At 40.0% G+C, this 12,543-nt stretch overlaps 3 protein-coding genes across 3 annotated transcripts in view; all 3 read right to left on the reverse strand.

Annotated features, from left to right (window-relative positions):
• LOC308087462 (uncharacterized protein) overlaps window positions 1–12,543 on the reverse strand; it is a 78,994-nt gene that overhangs the window by 39,346 nt on the left and 27,105 nt on the right. The gene's annotated exons all lie outside the window — the stretch shown is intronic.
• The window catches only part of LOC308087460 (uncharacterized protein), a 60,586-nt gene that overhangs the window by 28,985 nt on the left and 19,058 nt on the right, over window positions 1–12,543 (reverse strand). The gene's annotated exons all lie outside the window — the stretch shown is intronic.
• The window catches only part of LOC308087453 (interferon-induced very large GTPase 1-like), a 98,924-nt gene that overhangs the window by 24,654 nt on the left and 61,727 nt on the right, over window positions 1–12,543 (reverse strand). The gene's annotated exons all lie outside the window — the stretch shown is intronic.

Consider the following 12,543-nt stretch of genomic DNA (forward strand, 5'->3'; position numbering starts at 1 on the left):
ATAATCTAAGCTGTAAATGGTCAAACACAAAACGGGGAAGTAATACATGTTTTAAACTGTCACAATGTATTTCATCCGTACTTTGTACTGTATGTCATGAAGTAATTTTTTTTTATAAATAAAATAAGATTCTTCATTTGTATTTCAATTAAATATTCTCACATGAACATACATTTTGCACTTAGACTGCTTTTGTTCAGAAAATATTACTGACACAAAACAAATCATACTTTCAAGCAAACATAAACAGCAAAAGACTCATGTTATATACTTACATGAACATAGATAGATATACTGCAGATATGACTCATTCTACCGTAAAGTTTTACACTCTTTCATTAAAAAAATAGTTTTTTATTTGCTTTTTCCACAATAAATACAAATTTTATGGCTACATTTTCTCTTTATTCAATCTTCATTCTTTTAGGAGAAACAAATGAATCATAACTTAGGTTAAAAGATATGCTTTTTATTTAACCTTGTTCAATTGCATGACCACCAATTAATTAAAAAATAAATATATATATACATATATATATATATATATATATATATATATATATATATATATATATATATATATATATATATATATATAATGGCCTGCCAAACATCTGTGGCCCTTATCAAAACAAACATTTGACAAATAATTATAATTTCACAATCGTAATTATTATTCATAATTACATTTTAAATGAGCTGGCTGCCATCAGTCAGTTTTAGTCTCACTTTTCACCTGATGCAGTGATGTCAAGTGCCCTCCCAGGGGTCATCAACATGTCCGTACACGGACAAACATGTCCGTACACGGACAAACATGTCCATGGCAAGACATGTCTAATAAGTAAGTAATAAGTAGGTCGGGAGATGGCTTATTGTCGGTATCAGCCGAGTAACACGCGGGAGTCTGTCCCCGTTACTATGCGCTAGACCCCTGGGAGATGGAATGTCTATGTCCGAGGCAATTCTAGATATATTCTATATATTTTCTTCATTATAATGTAGAACCATATAAAAATGTGTTTGAATAACTTAACCAGAATCACATAGGCCTAGCCATAAATAATATAATAATGGACTCCTGATGTGCCATATTGTCTACTCTATTCCAGGGCGCTACACATTTTTAAACAAGCCACTTATCAAATAAGTAAATAAAATATTATTTGGGGGGGAAAGCCGATCTACAAGCTCACAACACATCACAGCATGTTGTGAGCTTGTAGATCAGTCATTTTCTTATCTTTTTAGCCTATAATGACATGCCCAAAATTGGGATGTCAGGGTTAAAGTGGTAGATATACTTTCGAAAACCTGGAGACTGGGAAGTTATCCACTGTATTCTGGCAGGTGGCAGTCCTGAGACAGGCATTAAATGTGGCATGGTCCAAGTATATTCCATGTTTGGAATTTCAATATTTGGGTCTTATCAGTACAGACAGTGCTTTCATCTTACATCGCAGGAGCAAAAGGGACATACTTGAGGACAGGAAGAGATTAAGTTCTACCAGCTAAACTAGTTTTTTATGTGTTAACTTTAAGAGTTGTGGTTTCCATCAAGGTGAACAGGTACTAGCTATGTTGATGAGAAAGTCTAAGGTTTGCCGACTCGAACTATGGAAAATTACTTGAGAGTCAAAACAGATAATTGTGTACAGTACACGATGAGTGATCCATGAAGGGCATGGCAGGATTTAAAGGAATGCAGTGTCACAATAGTTTGATGCAAAGGTGCCTAACTTTGATCAGAGGTGAGGAGGTCTGATGGTGAGGCTGTGGATCAAGGGTTTCCATGGATTATGATTGAGTGTTACTATGGTTATTATTAGCATTATTGGACACTTTGAAACGCTTTCAGTTCTGCCCTCCTTTGCCTCGGTGCCTCGGTGCAGAACAGCCTTCTGTTTTTGCTCTTTTCCCGCACCATTTTCACTGTGGTCACTCACATTACCGTTGACTTTAATTGTTTCATTGTTTGACACACATCATACACTCCATTAATCCATTGTCTTGAAAATTTTAAATACTAGTATCCCACAAAGGATTGAACGGATGTTTTGACATTTTAAGGGAATCTTGTTGTCTTGTTGTCTTCATATATCAATCATGTATAGGTAAAACATACAATACCACAAATCACCTGCATCATTTTAATGAGAATGTCATCCTGACACTTATGAGTCACCAAAATGATTCAAACACGTTTTTTTTGTGTATTTTAGAATGTGTTTTTACATTATAATGAAAAATATGTAGTAGGCTAAATGTATTTTTCTTTAAAAGCAAAAAGGAAAAAAAGAGTGCCACGGACATAGACAAGTCTTGCCACGGACATGTTTGTCCATGTACGGATATGTTGATGACCCCTAAAGGAGCTATTTGCTACCAAGGCAAAGGAGGGCAGAACTGGACAAGTTAAGCTGGTTGTCGTTAGTTGAGAGACAGTGTTTCAAAGTGTCCAATAATAACAATTATAACAACTATAATCACTATAATAACACTCCACAATCATAATCCATCCACAGCCTAGGACCTCCTCCAGTCAAACCTACAAGTTAGCTCACCTCTGATCAAAGTTAGGGGCCTTCACATTAAACTATTTTGACACTGCATTCAATTAGAGCATGCCCTTCATTAATCGCTCATCATGTGCATATTTTTTTGTCTCAAGTTTCCTTGTAAATGGTAAATGGTGCATTTATAAAGCGCTTTTATCCAAAGCACTTTACATTGATTGTGCCATTCACCCATTCACACATTCATACACCGATGGCGGAGGAAACCATGCAAGGCACCAACCTGCTCATCGGGAGCAATTAGGGGTTCAGCGTCTTGTTCAAGGACACTTCGACATTAATTCTGGGGGAGCGCCCCAGCCCGGGATCGAACTGGGAACATTGCAGTTTTCAGTTCACTCTACCCGGCCAATCTACCCCTGAGCCACTGTCGCCCCAGTCGTTCCACTGTTCCATTGGCATTTTATCCTTAGGGACCAGTCGAAATTTACAGAAGGGGGTCCCTGGAGGAAAATAGGGGAGGGTCATGCCTTTCTAATTTTAGTACAAGGGAGGGTCAGCTAATTTTACTTTGAATCCAAGGGAGGGTCATGCAATTTTGAATTAATAAGATAGTCCGTTTTTTATATACATTTTTAGTACAGCAGAACAGTGGTCAATGACACCTCTCTATTTTTATTCAGCGTCTTAACGATGGTGGTTGAACAATTAAGCAACACTTCAACAGGTGTTAGGCATATTAGAGAGATGCATTATCCCAATTTCCAACACAGAGATATCCTCTTTTAAGTGTGTTTTTGTTGCTCATAGAATTACATACACCAGGTAGGTTACAATAACCAATTTATAACTGGATATTCATAATCATTTGAAGTAATTCTGTGCATAGGATTAATTTGGATCTATATGGACAGTTGTGCATAGATGCCAGCCTAGCTCCACAAGTAAAACCAGAATCATCGGGCCATAATTGATAGCCTAATTGTTAAGACTTAGACAGGGGCCATTTTCGAATTGCACAAGTACAAGCAAGCACATGCGATTGATATGGGCACATTTCCTACTAATGATGACTCAACCAGGTAAACCAGTACAGTTTCCCTTGAAATTCTAACTCCCATTTCTGTGGAAGTATTTAAGGGAGGTTTCAGTACATCAAGGTAAATACAGGCTTTTATTTGATGTATGATGACGCATCAATGTTGTCAGTTACATGGAAGTCGGAGTACATCAAGGTATATACAGGCTTTTATTTGATGTATGATGACGCATCAATGTTGTCAATTACTTGGAAGTCGGATGTCTGACTCGGAGTCGGATGTCCAAATAAAAGCCTGTATTTACCTTGATGTACTAAAACCTCCCTTAAATACTTTGCGCTGTGTGCAAGTGTAAAACTGTCATCCTTGAGTTGAATTTCCTTTCTGTTGTCACACACATTAACACATCCACCGCCAGAGGTTAATCTCATAATGTACTCACCAGTGCCAAGGTGTTTTTGTTGTTTTTTTGTTTTTTTCATGTCGCCATAGATCTTGTTAAAATCCTTAAGATTGAGCCGTGAACGGTCTGTTTACATCCGCGAGATCTCCCTGTATCTCCCAGTGAAGATCGCGTGTCAAACGGGGCATCCATGTTTGAGTTAGAGCGGATTACGTTAAACAGTGAAATGCGAGGAGAAAAACTACAGGAAGAGAATTGAGTTTCAGTTTCGTCTGTAGAATGGGAGCGGGCGTGATCGTCGAAACCGGATCCCAAATAATTCTATTTCCTGTCATCAAACCGGAAACGGAAGTGGATCAAAAAAATTCCGAAAGTGCACCCGGACCGCGCATGCGCGAAAAGACCGCAGCCCGTAGGACTACGGGCTCGGCGCTTAACCGTTGGATTTAACGGCCCGTAGAACTACGGGCCCGGCGGTAAAGGTGTTGTTAACAGTATCCACCATCGATAAAATAAAATATAATACAAATCTTCACTTTCCTACATTACTAAATGCATGGTCAGGGACCACATGCAATACCTCCACGGACCACCAGTTGAAAACCCATGATGTAGGCAACAGTGTAGTCACCGTAGTTAATAATTATGGGATTCAATGGGTTTCCCACATGTAAGTTTAGAACACTGTCCATTCTGCTACCACTACAGACACTACACTGTGCATTTAGCAAGACTGACAACAGTAATGTTCTAATCAATGTGGAAAGCAAAACATCGGACATATTATCAGTTTTAAATGTCATGTTGTTGTATTTGATGGGGAGGGTTAGGGGTGTGGCAATTTGCACTGATGAAAGTCCCACATGGACTGAAGCTGTCAAATGAAATTAGTTACTTTGCCCTCATCTTAAAGTTAACGTGTTAGGCTGTTTGTGGTATGATGCAGGGATAACGGGATAGCTGGGCACTAGGGACATCTGGGCACCTCGATGTAAAATTGGCTATTTTGTCCAACATGTTAAAAAGATATATATATTTGGAAAATGTTTTAAAGTAAAGTGTACATGATTAGAATATGCTAAAACATTCGGCAATTAAGGTGTAATATTTCTACAACTGTTACAAATTGCTACAAAACAGATCCAGTCATTTTGGGGCATAAACAAGAAGTTGAAGGATACTCTGATAATGATGTGTTACGCCCCGGCCTAGGGGAACCGAGACGCAACATATGATGTGGAAGACCGCCCTTCCCAACTCCCAAGAACCGATGTCCAAACAGTTTGCTTTTTCGGTATTTTCTTTTTATTCTTCAAAGTCGTTAAAAACTCGCCAGGGGCGGAGGAATAGTTACAACAAAACTAGAAAACAAACCTCTTACCTACCCACGAAAGAAAGCAAAATACAAATACTAACCTCCCTATCGGAAAACAAAGCTCAAACAAATAATAATAATAGTTCCCCCCCCCTTCTTAGCTGAGACAACAGAACACAAGATGATGGCAAAAGTAATCGGCCGAGGTCGAGTTAGGATCGAGCTGTAAGCATCGAGATCTATAGTTTAGATCAAGTGTTTGCAGAGATCAAGTGTTACATATCTGTTCGGCTTCACATGCACAAAATGGCTACTACAGAACACAGAGGACGGACGGACAGGTTGGAAGTCGAGAAGGAACGGGTTCACTGTCGCCGGCCCGCTGACAGCCTTTTAAAGTTGAAGCCTCCCTCTGGCCACCAATCAGGAACGGATGCGTCTGCTGCTCCTCCTAATAATCATCCAATCACACCACGACACTCTCCCCCCCCACACACACCCAAGCCAATCCATACACACGCACACAGGAGAGAACCCTAGCCTACACTCAGCCTCTTCATAGTTACCCGTCATAATCATAACAGATGTACCATGCATGTTCACATCATGTATACTTTACATTACTTTCAAATATATATACTTTAAAAATGTTGGTGAAAATAACATGGCCCATGTCATTACTGCCATTACCCTCAATGAGGCAGACGAGAGGGTACTGGCAGTAATTACATGGGCCATGTTATTGTGGAACATCTTGCTCCATTAGCATAAGACATCCCACATACTACATTTCTGGTGTGGAATGGCACGAGGGACACCCACAAAAAGACCACCCCAAAAATCGGCGCGAGCATATGTGCCCTTTCGTGGACATTTTGAGCACTTGCCCCTTCAGCACTCTCTGCACGGCCCTGTACAAAAGACTATAAAAATGGGACCCAATGCCTCCCTGCTTGGCACTCAGCATCAAGGGATGGATTGGGGTAAGTCCCTGCGATATACTAGCGTCATGTCCAGGAGGTGTACTTAGTACTTAGTACTCATAGGCGGCAGGTGAGCTTGACAATTGGGAAGGCTGGGGGTCGGCCGCTTGCGCCGAAATCCGTACACGCGCACAAAAAAATGGGCGGATTGTGTTAGTTTCTTTTTGGTTTTTGGTTACTTTATTTCGGTTATAGGGTTAGGGTTAGGGTTAGTGTTAAGTCAAAACTGGAGCTTTGACTCAGGAGTGGAGCTTCATTGCCAGATCCTCTTCCTTATATGGTCAAAAAACTACAACTACTCAAACAGCACTACACTTCCCAGAATGCAGCAGCAAAATGGCTGCTCGTTATCAGATTAGGAGCACCTGAAAAGGAATGGAGGTGCTCATTCAAACAAACTAACTCCAGAGAGAAGGAGAGACTCCAGAGAGGAGAGAAGAAATTCCAAGTTCCAGTAAAAGAGTTCAGCCCAAAGACGCCAATGGTCGGTGAAATGGTTTTATTTAATGTTGCTTTGAAATGCTGTTTAATGTTTGCAATGCTGCTTAATGTGTTCATGTGTAGGCTACTGCTAAAGTTTAAGTTAAGGAACACATTGCAGCATCGGTCAAATAACTCATTACATTGCAACATTGATTTCTTGTGTTTGAAAAGTTAAAAGTGTGGAATACAAAAGAATAATACAAAGTTAAAAAGGCTAATATCCTGTTTATGATTTAAAATGTAGACAATTCATGCAATTACCATGTTGTGGTTTATTTGATTTAAAACTACTAAAATGTAGAGTTCATGAATTTGCCATGTTAAAAAAGGTTTAAAATGCCAAGTGAAAAAGAGCCGATCTACAAGCTTGTGGATCAGCTATTTTTCTGAAGATGTGTCTTTATTGTTATTTATATAATTGTTTTAAGACACGTATTGTTTGGTCTAAGGGCTTTAATTGTTTGGAACATTGATTTTTAGACATTTATTGTCTTAGGACATTTATTGTTTTAGGATATTTATTGTTTAAAACTTTATCGTTTGAAAACTTTATTGTTTGAAAACACGAAGTTGTTTAAAAAAATGAGGAGTTTAAAAAAATGCTATGATTTGTTGTAAAATGGCAATGTTGCTAATCTTTATTTTTCTCTGTGTTAAAGGTTTACAACCTAACTAAACTTCTAAACTACTATTGATTGACCAGACCAAATCAACTAAAGAAGCCAACCAATGAGAAAACAGAGTTGGAAAATAAAAAGTTGATTGAGTTTGGAACTTTGAGTTGCGTCCTTGTATGTCCTTTGGAGCGAAACTAGAAAGGGACTTGACAGTTAGGGTTAGGGTTAGGTTAGGTTATTTAATTCTTATTTTTGCCTGATTTTACTGATTTATTATTTAAAAAAATACTAAATAATGCTGCACATATTTATTATATATAATTTGCACAATTCCCAGAATTTCCCAGCATAACATTTAGGAAGGCTTAGCCTACCCTAGCCTTCATTACCCGCCGCCTATGGATGTACTCTTATATGAAGCCACCTCACACTACATAAATAGGTGATAGGCTCCTGCCCTATGGGCCACATGGCTTACTTCTTTCAACTGACTGTCACACCAGTTGCTTAAAACATTTAAATGTTGAATCAGGCATTCCAGGCACACTAATGAACTTTGGCATTAATAATGCTGTAATAACTGATATATTGTCAGCCAGATTAATTTGTGTGCATTTTGCTGTTAATCAAATAAAAACTAAATAATGTTGGTATTTTGAAGTGTGTTGTGGTTGTTTGTGGGCCATTCGACATGTTCTCCAAAATTTCAATAGCTTCCTGTTTTGTATGCTCTTTCAATTATTCAGGAATTTCTCCTCTACCCTCAAATTCTTTGCCATAATGATCCTCCAGTATATAGGTTTTGACTATATTCTGGACCACCATTTCTATTGTCTTCAAATGGAATTAACTTAGTGGCGGAAATGTCTATCACTTGCAACTGCTGTAGCGATGAAAAGGGACACTGTGATGATCTGGACACTGTTCCTCAAGGGTGTTGGTACAAATTGCACTACAGGAAGGACACTGTACCCAGCTACACTTGCACAATTGGTCAATAAGAATTTGATCTGGTTTCTCTGAGGCATCCACCAATGAGCGGCTGTCCAGACCTGCATTCATGGGATCAAAGTCTTTTGTAATATCCCTTTAAGAAAGTCATCTATGTCATTGAAATGTCCATAGCAGTTGATGCCAAACTTTAGGTAATCTTTTAACAGACTGGAAAGCTCCTAAAGCCATGTGACGGTATCTTTGAGTTTACACTGAGTTTTGTCCTTGGATGTCTGCTCTGATGTAGTTCATGTAACTGTTAAAGTCCCCTTGCGCTGCTGGTGATTTTAAAACATGTTTCTCCAAGTTCATCCTATTCCCACTGAAGGGAGGGTGACTACATTTCATCTATCCGGCCAAGTGAATGGCAGTCTTGTCAGCCTGAATTGCAGAATCTTTAATTTCACTGCAAAGCAGTTCACCAAGCACAACAGCACATGAGCTGCCTTTTGAATAATTATTGTTCCTTTTTGTTTTCCAAATAAGCAAGTTCATCATTGTTCTTTTTGAATTCCTTGTGATATTTTAAATGGCATTCCTCTGCATGTTCAAATACATGAAGTCAAAAGAGCAACTGCAAACTCAGTTTTAAGAGCTTAATTATTTCCTGATAAAAAAAACTTACTTTGGTGTGGACCATAATTGCAAAATGTAGTATTCATTTTTGTCACAGAATCCACATCCTGTGTAATGTTGTAGCGGACATGGCGTAATTATTATGGGAAGTATTAATAATAATTATTAAAATTATGAAAAATCAAAATATAAAATTTCACCAAAAATTAAGGAATTGTGCAAATTAAGGGATTAATTCGCTCCTCAACACACCCATGAAAAAGGCTACGTAAGAATCTTGGACACAGTATGATGCATGGATTCTGGTTAAAAATTGATTGGAAATATATGCGTTGAAATCACTTGGAAAAGGACTTCCGTTTATATCAAAATAAAGTGTTTATTAATATAAATCCTATGTAGATGATAATAAAACAACCAATGAAATGGGGAAAAGAACAATTGGTCAATAAAACAAAAGATGATGAAACTGGTTAAAATCTCAACAATATACAAAATCACAGATCAAATCTGGCCGATGAGGAGAATGACGTCAGATCAATAAGGTCAAATAAGGAAATGGCCACATTCTAATCTACTAAGGGAGAATAAGGGATTAAAGTCATAAAGAAAAGAGAAAGATCAATGGTTAAAAATAGCTAATCTACACTCACAACTAAACTCAGTTGCCAACCACATGTGAATGCACTATGCTCGCCTGTCCATTAGAAGGAGGAGAGGAGATGATTCCTTTGTCTCTGGGGAGAGACCATGAGGCGTTGGCTAGCAGGTATAGCTAGCGTCCGGGCAGTAGCGCCTGTGCGGCTACTTCACTGCCTTCCTTCTCAGTCTCCACTCAAGCTAGGGTTGAGGAGCCAGGATGTGGCAGAAAGGCTGCCCACGTTTAGAGGTCACTGGTCTGTATGCCTATGGCCAAGCAGAAGAGAGGGAGCAGAGCAGCTGTTCGGCTTAGCTCAGCGTCCCCTGGGATGCTGACTTTGGCTTGAGAGCTGGACCTAGGACGGTGGCTCTTCTCGTGGGGAGACCATGAGGCGTTGGCTAGCATGGATAGCTAGCGTCCGCGCAGTAGCGTCGTGAGGCTACTTCACTGCGTCATGAGGTAGAGAGGGAGCAGCTGTTCGTGGTCATCTGGAAGCAGGCATCTGTCTGGCTCAGCTCAGCGTCCCCTGGGATGCTGACTCTGGCTTGAGAGCTGGCCGAGGGAAGGTGGCTCTTCTCACGGGGAAAGGGGACTTCTGTCGACCCTTGTCTTCGAGAAAGCTGTGGTGAGGGGACGTGGCTGCTCGTCAACCCCCGGGTCCTTTAGAAGGCGTCGGAAAGGGAGCCACCCTGTCTTCTTGGAGAGTGTGTAGAGAGGGGACTCCGGTCAACCCTCCTGTTGCTGCGTTGTCCTCGGGGAGAGGTGCAGGGAGAGAGAGCGGCGGGGGACGGTGTCGTCTCGTCACCTCGGAGCATCAAGAGAGAGCGAGCTGGGGGTTCCCAGCTTACTTAGGTAGAACGAGGAGTCTTCCTCCTTGTCACACTGGAGGCGTGTTTGAGACAGCTGCTGTGGCTGGCAACTTCCCTCCTAATTTGTGGAAAACTAAACTTCTCTGCTACCTATCTTAGGGACATTCTATTAATACATTTGGTTGGATATTTGAAATCACAATGAATTTAGAATTGTCTAGATACTAAACATGACTGCTTCCTGTCAAATAGAAAGCAGGTAAGCATTGAAGTCTAATTAACAAGAGAAGCATCATATTTAAAAGCACCAAAGTTCATATTATTGTCGTAGTCATAATACAAGACAATAAATATATATTTTAAAGTCACAGAACATAACACGTAAGCAGTTTATTCACATTTACTTGTCCCTCACTGTATTGTGCTCAGTGAGTCTGTGTGTCAGACTGTGGGCCCTTGGTGACGACATTCCTTCATGTCGTAAAACTCTTAGGTTCCCTTATCTCCCAAGGATGAAGGAGGGAGAGAGAGAGACCCAAATAACATGTCTCTATATTAAATGGGGAAAGAAGAGCTGGTAGGACAGACAGCCGTCAGGGTCAGTTAGAAAGACAGGCTGTGTGTCTCTGGTGAAGACATTCCATGGGGCAATAAAGGTATCGCCTTCCGCTGAAGGTGCAGTCCTTTATTAGTGGGGTTTTGTCCTCTGAAAGGGGGAGGGGGGGGGGACTTAAGCGATGAGCTCATGGCCGACCAGGTCCACTTGGTTATGAAACCAAAAACCTTATCAATTAGCTTTCTATGTCCATACCTGGCTCAGCATCATCACTACAATGTTGATATCCAGCAGTGCACTCTGTAACCCACTTTTCCCAAACTCCTTTGCAAGTTCCTCTTCATCCTTTGGCTTTCCGTTTAACTTATGGGCAGGCTCGTGGCTCTTCTTGATGAGCATGTCCTTATAGTCTGTCTTCTTATCATCAAGGATTTTTGGAGAATTCCTCTGCTGAATAACTTTCTCTAGCTTCTGTTTAGTTCATTTCACCTGTTCATTCATTCATCCATTCATTGTGGAAGATGTCAATGTTGATTTCCTCTCCAACCAGTATATCTTTAACTCTGTCAACATTAGGCAACGATTTATCGTGAGACGATTAAAATCGCTTCAACCTGGTGACGATTTAAATCGGTGAAATAAAAAAATGTATCGTGATGCAAACAGCAGAGGGCGCAATCTAGTTAGACTCCCTTCCTTGTTCACCACCTATTATTTCTGCCTGCGTTCTGTCGTCACTCACTGAACTGGCAGTTGTGCAATAGGCTACGTTTACCCGGCCGAACGTCCTCTCAGACTATGAAATCTAAACAACTAGGTGCTAGCGCTGCATAAAGAGGGAAATGTGCATCGCATATAGGCCTAAACATATTTATTTGATTAATGAATGGCCCAAACTATACCGTTTACTGAGTGGACCCCCTCCCCCACCTGACGACGTTGTCAACCTTCTGATTTAAACTCTGCAGGGCACTGAGGTGCTCAAAATGAGAGATTAGATAAGAATTCATTGATTAATATCAATGAAATTCGCTATATATCTGACAATATTGAAAGGAGTTTGACGTTGTCAGCGGTCTGATACAATTGTTAAATTATTAAATAAAAAATCGTTTTGTGAACCTTGTATCGTGAAACGTATCGTGAGTTGAGTGAATCGTTACATGACTAGTCAACATCAAAGTGTTTTTTCCCCTTAGTCTTTCATTTTCAATTCTGTTGAAAATTTGGTTTTCTTTGCTTGCTTTAAATCCAAGATCCATTTCCCATACTCTCCTTCAAGTTTTCTGTACAGTACAATTTCCTGTGATTTTGAAACTGAAAACAAAGTTTTCATTCAACAGGGCATCCCAAAGTTTTTTAATGGTGCTGTTGAATTCCAAAAGTGTCATTCCACCAGACAGTGATGCTTTTGAAAGGATCATGTTCTTCAGCTCTTGGATATTCTCACTATAAACTGGATTTGGAGGGGCCATGGGTGGACTGCCTTTCCACAGCTGGGAAATGTATTTCACATCTTTTTCTACATCAAATGCAATGACATCACCGAAGAAAACCTCTGCTTCAAACTCTTCCTCTTTGGCAGCTAACTTGGTCATCTCATCGAGTTTTT

This window comes from Gymnoscopelus braueri (genome assembly GCF_963280865.1).
Source record: "Gymnoscopelus braueri genome assembly, chromosome: 6".
Lineage (NCBI taxonomy): Eukaryota > Metazoa > Chordata > Actinopteri > Myctophiformes > Myctophidae > Gymnoscopelus > Gymnoscopelus braueri.